We start from the raw sequence: 20,913 nt of genomic DNA, 5'->3' as shown, positions 1-20,913 counted from the left end.
ATACAAGTAAAAAAGTGGGCAACTCTGTATAATATTCATAAGTAAAAACACTATGTTGCCTGTACTGCATTCAGCAGGAAAAAGAAAAAATATTGAATAACAACATTCTAATTTTCTCAGTCAACGGAAATAGGCAAATGTGTAAAATTGGTACATGCATGAATATTGTAATTGAAAAAGTCATCATAGCAAATAAGCAAACAATCTTGGTAGCAGCAATCTTGACTATCCAATGGCGATGTTAATGACCTCGCCACGCTCCTGCTGCTTTAATTAGCAAGTGAGCTTTAGCTAGTGGAGTCACTTAACAGGTATGCCAGTTTCTTCTGCGCTCCTTCATCTGGCTTTGACCTTTTAGACGTGGCCTTTTCCTGTATAGTTGTCCTCGGGGCTTGAGGATGTGGGCAGAGCTGGACTCTGGATCGATGGAGCCGCTTTCACACACACCTGTAGTACCCGGGGTGGCCTTTGTGACACAGAGATAAAGACAAACCTCTCCCCAGGCTGTGTCGGCCAGTCTCCACCTTACTGTCCCCCCATTTCCTCCCCCTAAGCCCACACGGAACAAAACGGATAAATCAAACTCGCAAGACAGGGTCCATGAGTGTGGGGAGTCATACTAATATTTCCAATATGACAGTGACAATATTGTAACTTAACCTTTTCTTAAAGGCAGAATGAAATCCGGCCATCCATCTGCGCCGGGGCTGTGCTGAGACAGCTGAAAGAGCCGGAGGGCGGGGTCCATGTATATTTACCAAACCTCCGCTCAATCCATCACCAGTCGCAGCGTGCCGGCTCCACCTGTCTATCAGCATCCTCTCACATTCCCAGGCCACTTCCTCTCCTCTGGCTACTTCACAGGCTGCCTTACACTTGATATGTGGGAGATATCACCCCCCCCCCGCTGTCTTCTCTGACACCAGGGTTTTGTTGCTGACGCCAGTCTTCCACCTTTTCCGCCGCCGTCTCGCTCCTCTTTATCCCTCAGTTTCACGTCCAACTCCTGCGTGTTTCCCCAAAGCTTGTGCAACAGAGGGAGCGTGTCAGCGTGCTGTCCAAGCAGGTTGAAGACGGTAATTTGAGTCCCAGAGGCGGCCGTGAGGGCTTGGATGTAGTTTTGGAAGCTCTGCTGACAGTCAGCACTCTGCCGCTGATCGCACCAAAGTCACAGAGATGGCTGAGATGTGTGAAAGTCCTCCTTGTGGAGAGGCTAAGTGTAAATGAGCTCAGAAGAGAGTGAAGGTGGAGTGATTGTAGCTTTATCCGCATAGACAGACTTGACAGGGATGTCACTTTCCACCGAGGGCTATGTTTGGCCGACTTTGGGCTACAGTCCATTTGCACCTGACAAAAGATGGGAACCATTCTGCCTGAAATGTGCGGGATAAAAGGCATTTTGTTCTATGGGCTGGGGATTCAAAGAACACGGAAGATGAATGATCAATTATGATAGGATTGTTTCTAAATCGGTGGTAAAAAACCACACTAAAACTGGTGTTTAAACTTAAACGGATAACAGTAGAGAAGCAGCAGAGCCTGAAGCACAGAGCTAAATGCCTTTGCATTGATATACACAAGTCAGCAAGTCTTTTTTTCTTTGTGACAAGTATGTCACAGCAATGAAAATACTTGCATTGTAAATACCGCAGTTAAGGGGATGCAGATGTATTGATGCTAACTTTGCCAGCCTGGGGAACCAAATAAATTAATGCAAAGGAAGTCAGCTATTTACAACTTTGTTTTGTTTCTAGTCTTAAGCCTATGATGCTAAAACGTAGACAGGGTATTTTATCGTGACATGTTAATTAACTTTGTTCATCTGGGGAGCCACACTCCATTCACTAGTTGTCTGTATTCTTGGTAAATATAGTGTTATTTGTGTTCTGTTTTCAATAGTTGTCTGTTTGGGCGTTAAGTTTGCCAGCTTGGGAAACAAAACGTTCAAGCAAAGGCCGTTGACTATATTGAACCCGGTTCAAATCAGTTGTGATAAAAATCATCAGCCTGATGCGAAACGGTAGAATGACTTGCTAACCGGCTGGGGAACCCCACTCCATCCATGACTAGATTGTCTTAGATATGCTGCATGTGGACATTGTACAAGCATTTTCGAATGACAGGCTACGTTTCTCCACATATGGAACCTCATTCTGTTCACTTCCTTCACATCTGTATTGCAGATAAATATGGTAGTACCATATTTACCATGAAATTTGTGTTTTGATTTCTATATCACCGTTATTGCAGCAAACTACCGTATTTTCCGGACTATAACCCCGGGTTTACACCGGTTGCGGTCGCGGTGCGGTTGCGGTGCATTCCGGCGACGCAAGCAATTAGATTCCATTCATTCGAATGGTGCAGTTTACACCGCTTGTGGGTGCGTTGCGTGTCGACTGCGTCTCAGCTGCGGCGTGCCGCAGCCCTTCCGCAAGGATAGACCTATTTTCTATTTTTGCCGGACGCCGCAGCGATAGGCCTCCGGCAAATGGCAAGCTAGCACAAAACACATCGAGCGGGACAGGAAGACCGACACAGTTTCAAAATAAATTTCCGGTTACCTTTCAACACTCGCCAGCTCCTATTTCGCAAGCATGCTAGCAAAACGTGATGTGGGCATAGACGGGCTTGGAGTTAACGTGCGAGGTGCTCATTCACGGTTTAGACACCAGTGAACATGGACGAGGAGAGGTTTATATTGGAGGTAGAAAGCCACAAAATAATAAAAGTCCACCTCTCTTTCTGCTTCTCTGTTGAGCACAGACTTTCTGTGTGTTTGTCGTTGTTTTTAATGCCACATGATCGCGCGCGGTCACGCGAGACACGGCGGGAAGTGGTCGGCGACGGAGCTGCCGGACAGCACACGCAACCGGTGTAAACCCGGGGTCAGGCGCACCACATTATAAGGCACACCCTTCAATGAATGACATTTTAAAACTTTTTCCATATATAAGGCGCTACAGTTACATTATACATCCATTAGATGGTGCTGCGCTAAAGGGAATGTCAACAAAACAGTCAGATAGGTCAGTCAAACTTTCTTAATAGATTACAAACGCGCTCCATTCAACTCCATTCACTCCCAAAATGAATAAACAGCTGTTTTATTATTTTCTCTGAGGTAAAGTATTAATATTAGCTAGCGATCCAAGATGGCGGAATCTTCTGTGCATGCGCGTTACCGATCGCGCAGGGTCACCGATAGCGTCTTGACAGCGAGACCTGTTGCGGCTCAGTATTGATCCATATATAAGGCGCACTGGATTATAAGGCGCATGGTCAGCTTTTGAAAAAAATTGAAGGCTTTTAGATGCGCCTTATAGTGCGGAAAATACGGTAGTTGAATGCTAATTTTCCCAGCCCAGGGACCCAAACAAGTTCAAGTTCACTCCATTTACCATTTATTTTATTTATTACGACCAAACAAAAATGCTTATTTGCTGTTTTGTTTTCAACAACAGCATTTTTAGGCAGCAAACTAGTTTATGAGTATGCAACATGACCGCATCGATACAAGACATTACAGAAAATCTGCAAAATTGATATGACATTGTGTGCACGGAAAAAGTTTGCAAAGAACTAGTGCATGCCGCAATCCCGAAAAGGGAAGCGGCCTGGAGTTTGAGTGGAGTAGACAAGCGTCTGCTATAGAAGCCGTTTTAATATGTTAGCCCGTCTCCCTGTTGGCTCCCCCTCCTCCTCTCAGGGACGGCACTAATGCCATTAAGTGTGGGACAGATCTGTTCCATGTCTGCAGGCCTGCCAGTCTACTGGTCTGCCCTGAGACCACTCTCCATCTAATCCCATCCTCTCTCTCCCACTCTCATCCGCACCAGAGACAGGAAGAGGCGGCCGGGAGAGAAAAAAAAAATCTAATAAATAAATGAGAGGATGCAAGAGGAAGAAAAAAAATATATAAATTAAGTTCTCCATTCTCGTAAATCATGTTGCCAACTTCCAGTAGACAGGAGGGCGGAGCTTAAGGACAGAGGGAGTATGGGGAGAGAGCGAGGGAAAGGCAGAGAGTGTTTGAGGGAATACGGGAAGCGTTTCCCTTCCACCCTCAACCTAAAGCGTTCCTCTGGAGACTTGGTGGCGAGGTGTTTTTAATTGATTTTTGATTAGGGTGGGTGGGGGGGGTTGTTGTCCATTAGCATCGATATGGAAGAGAAAGCAGAGCTGAGACACTCCCTCAAAGACACTACAGAGCAAATGACAAGTAAATAAAAACGCTTTTGATATGCACCGATGGGATGAAACATTATTCTTTAATTCGCACAACTAAATGCTTGGTTTGAATTATGTACTGTTTTAGTTGTGTTTCACTTGTAGAATTTCAACATAGACACTGATGTGTTTTTACCTCGCTATTCTTGGTACCAATTAACTTTGCAGAAGAAAAGTTAAGGGATAAGGTTGTCACTTTGAATGCTGTGGAACTTCCAAAGTCTTACACAATCTGTGGGGTTGCTTTATGTTGTTATTTCAAAACACATTTCCACATAGCAAATCATGTAAAGTCAATTTCCTCCAGGCATCATAAAACATACATTAAAGTCCCTGTAAAGCAAAATTAAATGACTTTTAAATTTCACACACCACAGACAAGAGTGTCGTTAAAACCCTGCCAAATTTGAATGGTTAAAAAATAAATGTCAACTACAGTGCAGCACAACCTTGAGATACGAGCGCTGTATGGCAGTGGCTCAACTGACCACAATAAACAACGGTTTACAGATTAAGAAAAAGGGCTTTTTATTGCCACACTCAGCTGACATTGAGACAGACATCCTCACAGGCATATATTCTTTATCCTCTGCAAAGAACAACTAATATCTGCTGTACTGAGCAGCTGTCTCCATGTACAAGTATATCTGCACGTCTGCCCTATACAGCCCTCAGGTGGCCACAGCTAAGGACTTACTGACTCATGAAGATTGTGCATAGTGGAATCCTTTAGATGGCCACTGATCTTACATCTGACGGCATTTGCTTCTTGTGTGATGCAGCTACATTTAAATTAATTGTTAAATGATTTCCTCTCTGACAGAGGCGATCATGAATGAAGATTATTAATGAGATGTAATTAATATTTTATTGCTCCCCATTATTTTTTATCTTATTAGATTGTGCCTAATGTTAAGAAGAAATAATAACCAGAATCTTTTAAGCTCGCTAATGATGCTATTTTGTTTATAGATGTTAGCAGAAAGTGGCTTGTACAGTAGGTCTGTAATAGAAGAGGGGGATGGATCAACCAAATTGCCACAAGGGACTGTTCAATTCCCATCTCTAATCTTTTCTCTGAATTTTTCTTTCAATCTCTTCTCCTCTCACTCTCTAATTCAGTCCTCTTTCCAGTCCATCATTTACGTGTGTTTTCGTACAATCCATTTCTGCGCCTATTTACCGTTTCCTGCACGATCCTGAACTCTCCGTCACCCCATTACGGAGCCAACATTTCTCCACGCGTGCCAATAACCTCGTGTTCTCTGCTTCCCAGAATGTTTTGTTTTATTTTCCAACATACTGTACCCCCCCCCCCCAACCACACCCTTTGCTTTCATTCTTGCCTGGTGTTTTTCTCATCTGTATTATTAATCAGTCATCGAGGGCAAGAGAAAGCGAGAGTCCCTTATGCTTCAGTCACACACACACACACAATGCTTGCACAATGACTTGAAACATCCCCAAAAACGCTCTCATTGGAACCAGATGTTCCCGCCATTCCGCCAGGATTCTTAGCCAGACGTCGAGTCTCCAACTATTTCTCCGTCGTGCATTTATTTACCCAGCTACATGACTATAATGAGTCTCAAGTGCAGTTTTTCCATTTTACGCCATTTTTTTCCCCGCCTACGATATTGTCATGCTCATGAATAATGCATCTGATTTTACCTTTGGCTTTTCAATAAAAAACTCCCCTTCCATTTATGAAAAAGCTCAGGGTTAACACTGTTACCATGACAACAAAAGACACACGAACTTAAGTGCCACAAAACAGCTTTCTTGATGAAGACGTCTATCCATTTTCGTTGCCACTTAAAGTATCTTGTTCAATCAAGGTCGAGACGAGCTGGAGCTGATCCCAACTGACTAAATGCGAAAGGCAGACAAAACCCTGGATTGGTCGCCAGTCAGTCACAGGTTACATAGAGTGCATCTAGAAAGGTATCCACCAGGGTTGTTATAATTTGGGAATTTTCATTTTAGTTAGTTCTGATTTCATTTGAGTTTTGTTTTTTAAATTTATCCATCCATCCATTTTCTTTTACCGCTTACTCCTCACAAGGGTCGCGGGGGTGCTGGAGCCTATCCTAGCTGGTTTCGGGCAGTAGGCGGGGTACACCCTGGACTGGTTGTCAGCCAATCACAGAGCACTCAGAGACGAACAAGCATTCTCATACACACAAGCACACCTAGCGACAATTCAGAGTGCCCAATTAACCTGCCATGCATGTCTTTGGAATGTGGGAGGAGACCGGAGTACCCGGAGCAGACCCACACAGGCACGGGGAGAACATGCAAACTCCACCAGGAAGGCCGGAGCCTGGACTCGATCTTGCGTCCTCAGCACTGTGCGAACGTGCTAACCTGTCAACCACCATGCTGCCATTTTTAAGTTTAGCTTAGTTTTAATTAGTTTAAAAGGTGGTTCTGTTGGTTTTTATTAGTTTTAGTTATTTAATAAATGCTTAGTTTTAGTTTAGTTTTAGTTAGTTTCAGCATTAGTTTTAGTTTTTTTAAATGTGTATTACTTGTGTGCAATATTTAAGGAACACCATGGGAGCGATGTCATCTGAAGGTGCTTTTCTATTCACTTCTGTGTGACACACTTTCAAACGTCCTTATTCCAGTTAATATCAAAATAAATCTCCTTAAAATCACATTTAAAATCATCCCCAAAGGCTCATGCATTAAATTAATTGCCAAAGACTAAAACGAAGGATATTTTCGCTACAATTATAGTTTTAGTTAGTTTTGTAAATGTAAAATGCAGTTTCAGTTCGTTTTCGTTTTTTATGTCGTTAACAAAATTGTTTTTTGAATATTAGTTTTAGTTTTTTTCATTGGTCTCCACGCAGTGCTTTCTATATGTTACAGACATAACAAAATTGAATAAATTGTTTTTTATCCTCAACACAAGACACAACTGTATATTGTTGTATTAAATAATGTAGTTTTCATATGTCCCCTTTACAGGAGGATCGCCGAATGAGGATAGCTTTGCTCTGGCAACATGACACTCTGCAAAGCTAGCCCAAAAGGGTGGCATCTTTAATCAGCAAAAGTAAAAGAGTGCAAGGAGCGCTTCATTTTGATGGCGCAAAGTGAATCAAGTTCATGGTCTAACTAAAGAGTCTGTAATGACTTTCAACATGTCATTTGCAACGCAACAAACGCGCCGCTCAGCACTTAGCTCAGCTCACAATTGCGCCAGTGAAGATCACACCCAGAGTGTTTCTCTTCTATCTGGTAATTAGTTCTCCCTCGGTCCCGGTGCAGCTATTTGATGTTATTTGGAGACGGAGCGCCATCATTCCGCCGCTCCTAAATTAAACCGTAATTGTTCCGCAGTTTCAATGAACCGCGGCATGCGCGCTGGCTGACAACAAACATCTGAGCCAGGCACCCAAGCTAACGCCTGATCACACTGTTTCACACGTCTCGTGGGAATCTAGTGGGGTTTTGTACAAAAGAGTGATGCACTGTAATTGGTAGAGCACATGGTACTTTTTGGATGACTTGAAAATGAGTCTTGAAAAAAAGTACGAGGATCGAACACCTTCAATCCGGAATGAAACTTGCTGGATTTGTGACACATACGCATAACAAGACTCCATACTAGGGGTTCAACCGATTAGTCGACCAGTTGATGAATCGACGACGACTGTGCAGAGGGACAGTGTGTGTAGGATTTAGTGCCATCTAGTGGTGAAGGTGACCTAATAATTTATTAAATTTTAAAACCCACGATTAATTTCAATAATTTGAAAAAATATATTTTAATATAATCGTAGGTTTAGTAATTATATCACATAGGTCATCCCGTGCCTTACAGGAGGCTGACGTGTTTCGCTGCCATCTTTCTGCTACAGATTGCCGAAGGAGAAGAACTTTACGAATATTTGTCTGTTGAATGTTTTGTGTAGTTTGTCTCCGGTGGTGCTTGCAACTCGTGTTGGACACAATGATCGACTGCCGATACTCTCCACAGCTGGGGCATGCAGGTGGTCCTCGCCGAGTCATGTGTCTCCCTCTACTTTGCTCTCCTTTTTTTTTTTTTTTTTGCTAGCTTCTCCCGTTAGCCACTCTTGTTAGCCGCTCCAGCTAGTTCTTGCTAGCCACTCTTACTCGCAGCTCCCAGTAGTTCCTGCTCGCTTGCTCACTCACTCACTCCAAATAATTGTTTGGAATTGGCTCTCAGTGTAGTCTCTTTGAGGATCCACAGTGCTTGTGCTTCAAAATCATTGCATTTTATTAGTTCACCACTAGATGGCACTAAATCCTACACACTGTCACTTTAAAGCTTTACGTCATCTAACAGTTATGTGTGTCTTTGGCATCTTGTCTCCCAATAAGCCAATTTATTAGAGGACTTACGAGTCACCCATCTGTTGAGACATGAAATGTCCGAACTGTCTTTATGTGAAGCCAGTCCGACGCGCACAAAACATATTAAAGGCCTCATTGATTAATTGTATATTCCAGTCGTGTTCGAGTAATCACATGATAAAACGGTGACTGCAAATAAATGTCAGCATGCAAAAGGTCAAAACAGTAATGAGTCGAATATTGGCACGAGTGAAAGCCATTTTCCTTGATTACACGCTAAATATTTGACTTGACTGTGTGGATGTTGTTGATTCTGTCATCCCAAGAGGATCTGGAAACAAGGGAATCCTGTGAAGAAATAAGGAATAATAGCGAGCGTTTATTGGCGTGGTGAAAATATAACTGACCCTGGCACAAAAAAGGCACTGATAAATGACTTCCCACGTATTGATTGCCTCACGCGCCGAATAATAACAAGCAGCAGCGAGTGCCGAGATGTTGATATTTGCTGTGCGAAGGCTCCCCCCCCCTTTCATTTTATTTCCTATTTGTCCTCAGGTTTAGTTTTAATGGTGGCGAGAAACAACACGCGCTCCTCTCAAACCATAAATTACATTTGCACCTCCAGCTAACTTTCACTTTGCTGCTTGGTAACTTTATCTCATAAGTTTTCTCATCTCCACATGTCCAACACAGCTCCCCGCAATCCCCTCTGCATTGCCAACTCTCATCCTCCTGGTCAGCGAAAGCGGTCCCAGCTGCACTTAAAAGCGAGGCGCTACCGAGGTAGACATGTTCACGTGCTCCGCCTCCCTGCCAGGCACGCCAGGCTGGAGTAATATCCAAAGTGCAGGTGGGACCTTGCGTCTGAACAAAGCTGGACGAGCACACGCGGGCCAAGTATGGAGTGATGATCACTGCAGAGATTGAACAATCAAAGCGAGGGGGGGAAACTGTGGACTTGGGGTACTTGCACTCTAATTGGTAAATTAGCGAAGCCTATTTGCGAGAGCCAGGCCTGGCTTTGGGGGACACCCACAGCTCATTATAGACTCATATTCTGGGCAGAGGAGGAGAAAAATACAGGAAATTATACAATTGCTCAGGTGAGAATGGCAATTAAGCGAGTGCTTAAGAAGAGCAGGAAATGATGCCTCATATAAGCGTAATTTACTATTGTCTCTTGTGTCTGGCTTTAAATCACTGCTGGTCTATGCACGTTTTTTTTTGTTTTTTTTTGTCAGTGCAGGGAGGCAAGGGGGGCAATTACTGTTGTTTACTCATTGCATGCATCTTTATATATACTTTTAGACTGCATGTGTCACTTCATTAGTTACACCCACACGATCTAATGAGTTCCAAAACCACAGCTGTATCATAAATGATGGCCTTATAAAGATAATATAATAACATTTTTGACTGGCTGTCATTTAGCAGTGTATTTGTAATTTGCAGAAAAAATATTTCCACATACTGTAGCTAAATAAGGTGTATACTTCACGTAAACCTTATCAGTCCACAGTCGAAAGCATCTGACAGTGAATTGCTTACAATTTCAACAGTAGTTCATTTATTTTTACGCATTTTCTGTTCTGTTAATAAGAGCTTTACAAAGGTGACAGTTGACACTGGAACACCCACCCAGATTTGTCTTCATACGTCGCGGGCAGTGTTGCCACACTGAGAAATGAGACTCATTGATATACAGCGTCTAATTCACTAACGCCAGCGCAAATAGCAACACCCTGTTTGTGTGACGCAAATAACGTTTTTGGAAAGCATGTATTAACCTGCTGCAACCTTGATCCCGGAATCATGACAGCAGTGCATGCCATTTGCAGCACAACATCCACGGCAGGTCACGCAGAGAGGAGAGAGAGAGGGAGAGAGAGAGGGGGAAATTTCCTCTAGGACAACATAACGTAACCCGGGCTGATCAGCAATGGCGGGGAGGCATTTTACAATCATTTTTACGTGCCAGATGCATACTGTACGCCCACGCCAACCTCTGAAAATATATTTTTTAAAAACAATCGCACCAATAATTTGTACTTTATGAATGAATGACGTTGTTTTCATCCTCTCTGCTCTATACAGCTTAATGGCGCTCTAAACGCTTACTCTCGGTCCAACCTTGCTTTCTGATGTCATCAGCTTTCTCGCAACTGTTACTATAACAACCATGTTCTTGGCGCAAATCCATTGCCATGTGTGGTAAATCAGGTGCAAATTTGCTTCAAGCTGTCAGTTTTGTGGGCGTGTTTGCGCCGGTATATGATTAGAGCAATATCCTTAGTGAATAGGTGGGTAACTGGGTGCAGACTGCGGGTGCAGTTGTGGTGCAATATTTCGCGCTATTACCGGACGCTGCGCATTCTTACCCCGGGTTTACACCGGTTGCGGTTGCGGTGCGGCTGCGGTGCGGTGCGTCTTGACTGCGTGCTCCGGACGGGTCAATTTTTTGGCCAATCCACACCGGCTCCGCACAGCTGCGGTCCGGCAGCTCCGTCGCCGACCACTTCCCGCCGTGTCTCGCGTGACCGCGCGTGATCATGTGGCATTAAAAACAATGACAAACACACAGAAAGTCTGTGCTCAACAGAGAAGCAGAAAGAGAGGTGGACTTTTATTATTTCGTGGCTTTCTACCTCCAATATAAACCTCTCCTCGTCCATGTTCGCTGGTGTCTAAACCGTGAATGAGCACCTCGCACGTTAAGTCCAGGCCCGTCGACGCCCACATCACGTTTTGCTAGCATGCTTGCGAAATAGGAGCTGGCGAGTGTTTTATCTTGAAAGGTAACCGGAAATTTATTTTGAAACTGCGTCGGTCTTCCTGTCCCGCTCGATGTGTTTTGTGCTAGCTTGCCATTTGCCGGAGGCCTACCGCTGCGGCGTCCGGCAAAAATAGAAAATAGGCTATCCTTGCGGAAGGGCTGCGGCACGCCGCAGCTGAGACGCAGTCGACACGCAACGCACCCGCAAGCGGTGTAAACTGCACCATTCGAATTAGGGGTGTTAAAAAAAATTGATTCGGCGATATATCGCGATACTACATCGCGCGATTAAAATCGATTAAAAAAAAAGGTTGTTTTTTTTTTGTTTTTTTTGTTTTTTTAAAGCTCAGAATTGTTCATTCGGTTGTCTTACCGATTCAACGTCTTATCATCGTTGCCTTTTTTTTTTTTTTTTTTTTTTTGTGTGTGTGTGTGTGAATCGATTTTTAAACTTCCATTTTTAATGGAAAAATATTCAACAAAACGTCTGACTTCGGGTTAGGATTCACACCTTGAGCATGGGAGAATGTTATATGAACGGAACATTAAGCCTTAATATTTTATTTTAATGCTGTTCAAACATGAAACAGATTACAACCTCTATAAGACTGAAATTTCAGATAAATAAATAATACATTTTCATATAAATCTTACACTCTACAAGCTTACTGATTAGTATTTTCTAAATTTGAATGAAAAAAAATCGCAACAATCGACTTATAAATTCGTATCGGGATTAATCGGTATCGAATCGAATCGTGACCTGTGAATCGTGATACGAATCGAATCATCAGGTACTAGGCAATTCACACCCCTAATTCGAATGAATGGAATCTAATTACTTGCGTCGCCGGAACGCACCGCAACCGCAACCGGTGTAAACCCGGGGTTAGGAATCAGATTTCCTCCTGTATTTTATTCTTCATTAACCAGTTTGAATAAAAGTGATGCGTGAGAGAGCCACCATAGCTGAGAAGTGTGTGCTTTTTAACTCTTGTCAATTCTTGCTCACTACAGCATCCAGCAGACATGCTTATTGTTGTGTAAAATATCACTCTTTCTGAAATGCTGAATGTAAAATCATGTACAACTCACAAAGTAACTTTCAGGGAGGATTGAAGAGTAACTGTATAGTCTGATTACTTGTGTGGGGAAAAAAAAACATGTAAAATGTGTTTAGAGTAATGAGAGCCCAAGCTTTGTAACGCATTACTAGTCACGAGTGGGCTGCATCCTGTGCCAGCTGACTTGAAATGAGAGATATGGTCAGTGTGAAAGGTTGACTGTATTTGAGCTCGGGGTTGAACCGCTTACCACTATGCAATGCCGATTATGGCTCAAAGTCAATTAACCGCTAATATTTGTTGGCATTTATAATGCAGACACCGAGCTGAAAGCAACAGGTGGTCGATCAGGGCAGCAACGGTGCCTCAAGGTGTGGAGATACTGTATAATAAGATCACAATCACTTGCAAAATGTGCAAGTCTGTCTTCAACACCCATCAATGTTGTATCAACCCTGCAGTTGTGTGATTTGAATTGGTCTTGAAGGTATTACATCACTGTATTTTAAGCCCTTCCGCAGTTAACTATAGGCATGTAATGATTAATGCCTTGGTCAGACTACCAGAAAATAGCCCGATTTTGGCGTAACATGTCGCGGACAAACGGGGGAGGACGTACACGATTTTGTTGTCCGTGACGGTTCACGACCATCATGATGAAAGCCTAGCATGTCAGAATTTTTGCTCGTCTTGTCGCACAATGTGAAATACCTACGTCGTCTTTTTGATTCCGCAGCCTTGACCAATAGCAAGAGGGAGCGAAACGTCAATCATAGCACACTGGCTCCTTTTTTTTCCCCCCGCATAGCCTGATCCATACAGGTGCAAAATATTTTACCCCGATGCCGCTGGTACTCGCACAATAATGTGAAAGGCACCGCACGTAGGCTATTGTACGACATTTATTTTCATTTAAAGACACGAGCGTCATCAAGTATCGTTGCCGTTCGGGGGCCGTCCCAAAACTGTGATCAGTCTTCACCAAATGTGCACTTCTTTACTCATCCCAGAATTATACTCTAAAAATAGTAAATGTCACATTATTTTTTATTTTATCAACGGGAGCCACCTTGCAACATTGCCACCGTCATGGGCAATGGGGCAGTAGTACAAAAGTACAAAAAAAAAATATTGCGACTGTTGTTCAAATATTTTTAAGAGTATGATTTGGGCATAAGTGAGGATCAATCACATCTTTGGGACGGACATATAGCTTATATATGCCTATAACACTTCCTGCTTGCCTAGTGTGTAGACGCAATCTGCTCTGCTACTGCTTTTCATTCTTTCAGATGAAAATTGTTGTTTTCTTTCTTTTTCTGGGATTTCTCCTGGACATTTGCCTCGGTGTGGCTGTACTACCTTTTTGTTTGGTAGATACTAGGGGTGTGAATTACCTAGTACCTGACGATTCGATTCGTATCACGATTCACAGGTCACGATTCGATTCGATACCGATTAATCCCGATACGAATTTATGTCGATTGTTGCGATTTTTTTTCATTCAAATTTAGAAAATACTAATCAGTAAGCTTGTAGAGTGTAAGATTTATATGAAAATGTATTATTTATTTATCTGAAATTTCAGTCTTATAGAGGTTGTAATCTGTTTCATGTTTGAACAGCATTAAAATAAAATATTAAGGCTTAATGTTCCGTTCATATAACATTCTTCCATGCTCAAGGTGTGAATCCTAACCCGAAGTCAGACGTTTTGTTGAATATTTTTCCATTAAAAATGGAAGTTTAAAAATTGATTCACACACACACACACACAAAAAAAAAAGGCAATGATGATAAAACGTTGAATCGGTAAGACTACCGAATGAACAATTCTGAGCTCTTTAAAAAAAAAAAAAAAAAAAAAAAAAAAAAAAAGATCGAGAATCGCGCGATGTAGTATCGCGATATATCGCCGAATCGATTTTTTTTAACACCCCTAGTAGATACAACCAGCTGGGCGCATTTTTTCAACATTTTTTTGGAAACTCCTCACGATTACGTGAGCACGGCCTGCTAATCAGCACACGACTGCTACTAGCAGCATGGCTGGACGAATGATGCCTTCCATCTCCACCGATGAATACCAGAAACTTCTTCAGAAGGTGGCAGTGCTGGAGACAAGAATGCACCGCCTTGAAATGTTTGTGGAGGTGAATGGAAAATCGTGGAATGACACCACACTGCCAATGTCTCCAAACGGTGGTCATGAGCATGCTAACAAACAGCTAGCTCCATCCACCGACCCTCTGTGGAATGTGCTGGGAGCAAAGCCAAAATTGAGGAGTCGTCGCCCAACAGCTGGACCTGACCGCCAACTAATGCCAGAGGAAACACGTCGGCCTATGCAAAAGGCTACTTCAACCCCAAGAAATCAGTCTTGGACGTTGGTACCAGCAAGAACAAGGAAACTGTCGCTTGGCCGATGAAGACAAAATACTGATATCGAACTGAGAAACAGGTTTGCCGTGCTGTCGCCGAGCCAGCAAGCCTCGGGGGATCACAGCACCAGTCAAAGGTATGAAAGCGGACCTTCTCAGCAAATGCGTTCCGCTACTGAGACACAAACACTGACAATAGGCGACAAAGCCTTGTTTGGTGTTAAACGTCTGTGTAGCAGAAAAAACACAAAAGTTCTGTGTTTTGCTAATGACATGGTGCTGGACATTTCTGAAAAAGTCGACAACATTGCTACTGACTATCCGACTGTTAGATCGATTGTGATTCACACAGGAACATTCGATGTGTTGAAGAAACAGAGAGATACTTAAGCAAGACTTTATTACCCTTCTACACAAAATGATATGCCTAAACGCAGAGGTTTTTCTGAGTGGTCCTCTGTCCGGCCAGGTGATGAGCGTTTCAGTCGGATTATGTCACTCTCGAGATGGCTGAAAAACATCTGTGCTTCTTACCCAGTGAAATTTATTGCCAATTTTTCTATGTTCTGTGAACGACGCCATCTTTTCCAACGCAATGGGATTTATCTCAATAAGCAGGGAGTCACATTACTGACAGCCAACATCTTCCATAGCGTGCGTCACTGGACGCTATGTTCCCAAAACAAAGGACACGAAGCACAACAACCGATAAGAAGAGGGTCTGGTGCGGCTGGCTCACTATCTTCCACTCCCTGCGCTTCAGAACAGATTGATTTGTCCTCATCTGCCCACACTCCAAACACTGACCATCCAGCTCCCCTGCCCCCGAACGACTCCTGCCAAACACGATGACCACCACCACCAGTTTCACGACCAGATGCACCCCTGCGCTGTGCACCGCCCCCGAACGACCCGATGACTGACTCGCCACCGAATCTCACCAATAAGTTGAGCAATCTGGTCAATCTCTCCAAACAGCTAAATAAAAGTCTCTCCAAGCAGCTGTCTACTGATTACGGAAGTTCGCCCATGCTCCCCCCAAGACACCACATCCAGCTATCTACTAATCATCTGACTCCACCAAGCCTCAGCAAACAGCTCCCCACCTGCCGACCTCCATCTTTGTCTGTGGAGAATCTCAACTACAGCTCGGTCTGATATGCTTTGGGTCCAGACTACATATACAATATAAAAAATGTGTGTCCCCAGAATAAGTCAGGACCAAAGGAAGCTTGTAGCATTCCTGTGATTACAAGAAATAGAAAGTTGGCCAAAGAAATGAGAAGAAATAAGTCAGAAGCTACAAACCTAGTCAGTATAGCTTGTCAACCTCTGACTAAACCAGCGTCTCCGATTACCACTGTGAGACTAGCGCTACTAAATTCAAGATCACTAGTTAACAAATCATTGTTGATTCATGACATTATTATGACATATGATCTTGACTTATTTCTCCCCAGTGAAACATGGCTAACAGAAGGTTCCTGCAACACTGTTCTGAATGAGGCAACACCAACAAATTTTAGTTTCATGAACAAATGTCGTAATGGCAAAAAAGGTGGTGGACTTGCTGCCTTTTTTAAATATCTATTTCAGTGGAAAGAAATTTTATTGGGAGGCTTTAATTCAGGCGGCACGGTGGACGAGTGGTTAGCACGTCCGCCTCCCAGTTCTGAGGACTCTGGTTCGAGTCCAGGCTCCGGCCTTCCTGGGTGAAGTTTGCATGTTCTCCCCGTGCCCGCATGGGTCTTCTCTGGGTACTCTGGTCTCCTCCCACATTCCAAAGACATGAATGGCAGATTAATCGGGCGCTCCAAATTGTCCCTAGGTGTGTGCTTGTGCGTGTGGATGGTTGTTCGTCTCTGTGTGCCCTGCGATTGGCTGGCAACCAGTCCAGGGTGTCCCCCGCCTACTGCCCAGACCCAGCTGAGATAGGGGCCAGCACCCCCCGCGACCCTTGTGAGGAATAAGCGGTCAGGAAAATGGATGGATGGATGGCTTTAATTCATTTGAATATCTTAGTCTTTTGGGAAAAGGTGCGCCAAACATCGTCATTGTCATAATTTATAGACCTCCAAAACAAAAAGGCAGGTTCAGGGAGGAATTTGAAGAAATGCTGTCAGTAATTTGTACCGACTATGACTATCTGGTCTTAACTGGACACAAGCAAATGAGAACACAAGCAACATGTTTATGCAATTAATGGCTGCATCACCAACTGTAAATGCAAAGACTGTTGATGAACTTCTGGGTGAATTCAGCTAAAAAATCTCAAATGTTCTGAATGCTGTTGCTCCCATTAAAAGTAAGACAATTTCATCCCGAACTAAAACACCTTGGAGGTGTGCTACCAACATAATGACTCTGAGTGTGATTGAATGAGCATGTTAACAACTGAAAAAATATCAATCACATCATCAATTAATCGAAGTCGACTAGACTGTGGCCACTATAGCGGCGAATGCAAAAAAAAATACTAAAAAAAATCTGAGTTTCAATCCCTAAAATGTGAGCTGTGATTGACTGGTCTGGTAACCAGTCTAGGATGTAGTCTGCTTTTCGCCTTGAGTCAGCTCTAATCTCTGGGAAGAAGTAGTACGGAAAATGGACTGATGAAACATGGTTTCAAAATTCCATATGTTCTACCTCAAAGCTTCCACTAGGCCTATATTCTAATTCAATAGGTTTCAACAACGCAACAGGTTTTAATCCATTTTTTTTTCAAACGCAAAGTACTACATCGAGGCCAGTTAGCTTCACGTTTCATTAAACCCCAAATATTTGGAGTAGCTATCGGATGAGAAGGCCGGAGCTCGGCTTTCCCAGCTTTGAGCGGCGACCCGTTCATTTTCTCGAATATTGATTGACCTCCCGTCGACCGCACAAATTACACTGCAAATTTGGTTTAAGAAGATTTTCGCCCGTTCACTCATGAGAAATGGGAGGTGGAAAATTCCCAAATACACAAAAGCACTGCGAGGCTCCCATCGGTGGAATCAGTGGGGCCAAAGCAACGTTGTTGCTCTAATGTACGCCACTAATTGCTGTAATGGTGAGTTGTGCTCTTCACCTTTACTTGCAGCTCGCCGCAAGGACGCCACTGATCCTTCTAAACCTTCATTCACCACCCCCTCCACCATATCAATCCCCCCACCCCTCATCTTCATCCCCATGCTACACCCTCCTCTTCCAATTTGCCAGCAGTAAAACTAATATTGTCTTTAATCAGATGCAATTAGCCCCGCAAGTTAAGATCGCCTTCCAATTACAACTCATTAAGACTATAATGCCATTAGGGGAGTCACGATCACCACTGCTTAGGTAGCCCACCAGCAGGAGCCCAAGCGACTCCATTTTGGTCCGTATTTTTTTTTTTCCCCCCCAAAGGATACAATATTCTGACATAGTCTGCTTTGATCAGCATCAGTCACTGGCTACAAAAAGTTGAGCCGCACCATCTGATTTTCTTCTTTCACGCTCGAACAAAGATGCGTTTATTGTACAGTAATTGCGGTTCTTAGAGAACAGAGCTGTGGCCCTCCCCTCCTTCGTCCCTTCTTTCACTCGGTTGAAGAAGAACTACATGCATTGATCTAATCAGCTTGTTTGGAGCTTCAAATGGTGTCTTTCAATGCTGCATAAGTGAGTCCCAGTGAAGAACTCTCTGATTGGCATTGAGGACAATTGGTTGAAATTTGCAATGTGTGGAGTGCTGATGGAGAAAAGATAACAACATACACAACACTGTATGACCTGTGGCCCAGCCTCGCTTCAAGCGTGGGTACTATTCGCATAATCAATAGGGCTTCTGGACTTGCAGAACAATAAGTAGTTTTGAAGAAAGCAGATTGGAGTAAATGGTGGACAGTGGCTACCTTGTGTTGGAGATCATTCAGAATCTAAAAAAAATCCCTTTTGTGTCATAAGTCTTGTCACAAGAATCGGATTGACTTGACTTATGACACTAGCTACATGGGCCAATGTTATGGTGGATATCCTTCCTTCCTTTACTTTCTATGTCTATGACATAGAACAATACCACCTGGCCTCTTGATAATGGAAAAACACATCATTGACCTGATTTATGACCCCAGCTAATAGAACAGAGTTACTGATTTGATTGTTTTACCTTAGCTACTTTGGCTATCTTTTCAAGACATCACTCTTTCTATAATATAGACAGGACCACATGAGTAGCCTGCGGGCCTGTTAAGTAAATGCTCCCAAGAGATTACACATTGCTTTTTCCTTTGGAATGTCTTAAAATGTATGCGATTTATAGAAATAAAGTATTTCATATTGATATTTATCCATTTCCTAACTACTGTGAGAAACCATTAATGTGATCAATGTCTTAAACACTTTTTTCCTTTGGGTCAATCTTCCCTTTAAAGGGGCACAGACTGGGACTTTTTTTTCCTTCTCTCCTTTCTGATGTTTCCTTTTTTCCCCATCTAAGAAACTCAGGGGGCTATTTAGCGAACCACAAGGCTTCCCATTCTGTTTCCTTCTGTTGGTCATTGTTACTTTTCGTGTTTCTCGGATGGGTTGTAACTGTCAAGACAAATTCCTTGTGTGTTCTGATTCACAAGAAAGAAGATAATTATTAATTAATAATAGGGGTGTTAAAAAAATCGATTCGGCGATATATCGCGATACTACATCGCGCGATTCTCGAATCGATTCAATAATCGGCAAAATCGATTTTTTTTTTTTTTTTTAGGATTCACACCTTAAGCATGGAAGAATGTTATATGAACGGAACATTAAGCCTTAATATTTTATTTCAATGCTGTTCAAACATGAAACAAATTACAACCTCTATAAGACTGAAATTTCAGATAAATAAATAATACATTTTCATATAAATCTTACACTCTACAAGCTTACTGATTAGTATTTTCTAAATTTGAATGAAAAAAAATTGCAACAATCGACTTATAAATTCGTATCGGGATTAATCGGTATCGAATCGAATCGCGACCTGTGAATCGTGATACGAATCGAATCGTCAGGTACTAGGCAATTCACACCCCTAATTAATAATACATAATAATTCTATTATTGAAAGTCATTTAAGCAAATGTGTTACAGTCAAACCTCGGTTTTCGAACATAATCCGTTCCAGAAGGCTGTTCCAAAACCGAATTGTCCGAAACAATTTTTCCCATTATAATTAATGTAAATAATTTTAATCCGTTCCAAGTCTAAAAAAAAAATTTCTGTTTTTTTTTTTTTTTTTTTTTTTACTATTTTACACCATAAACTGCACTGTATACTGTTTACCATAAATAGAAAAGGGTAGAAATAGACACTGTTTTATTTTAGATATCCTATCTAAAATGATGAAAAAAAATGCACTTACAGTATTTCTTCAATCTTCATACATATGTTCATTGTTTGCAGCTTTTGGTTTAAGTTGTTTGTGTCTGTATGCGTGTGTGTGTGAGTGTTTGGTTTCCTAAAGAAAGACAGAAAATAGGCCATTAAAGGAACACTTTACTTATTGATCCATTTTTAGCAGCAAAAAGTTGCTACTTTTTCAATAATTAATTTGGTGACGTGATTATTTTTTTATGTACATTTAATAACTTTTAAACCGATGTTAAAATGAATCGAACGCCGGCATGTTTGTTACACGTGACTAAATAACCCGGATGTTTACGTCACTAGTGTGTAAACGCTACACGATCGAAGCACTATGAAACGCAGCCGTGCATCTAGCGTCAAACCCGGAAGGATTAAACCTTATCGCTTCGAGCCAACACGACAAAATAACCCTACCGAAGGAAAGTCTGCCTTGGATGTGAAAGTTGTGGCGCCAGATGGTCTTTTCGGGCACAAAATAAACTTTAATGAACGAGTGAATCAGGCAGTGTGAGTGGTGCTCGTGCGGGAGCTGCAGGAATGGACCATCCGCTAATGAATGTGTGCTGTCTGGAAATAAAAGAAATCGAGGATCGGTTCCTTGCGGACAATCTCAACTGCATCCTGGAACATCAGACATTCAACATGGCAATACTAAATAGACATTCTCAGGATAGCTTTGGTTGCGATGAAAGATGTGAAGAAGAAAAGTCTTGGAGGAGCCAATATCCAACAGGTAAAGTGACACACAGCACGAGCAATGCAA

The sequence above is a fragment of the Festucalex cinctus genome, chromosome 1 (genome assembly GCF_051991245.1).
Source record: "Festucalex cinctus isolate MCC-2025b chromosome 1, RoL_Fcin_1.0, whole genome shotgun sequence".
Lineage (NCBI taxonomy): Eukaryota > Metazoa > Chordata > Actinopteri > Syngnathiformes > Syngnathidae > Festucalex > Festucalex cinctus.
This window is presented reverse-complemented; position numbering follows the sequence as displayed.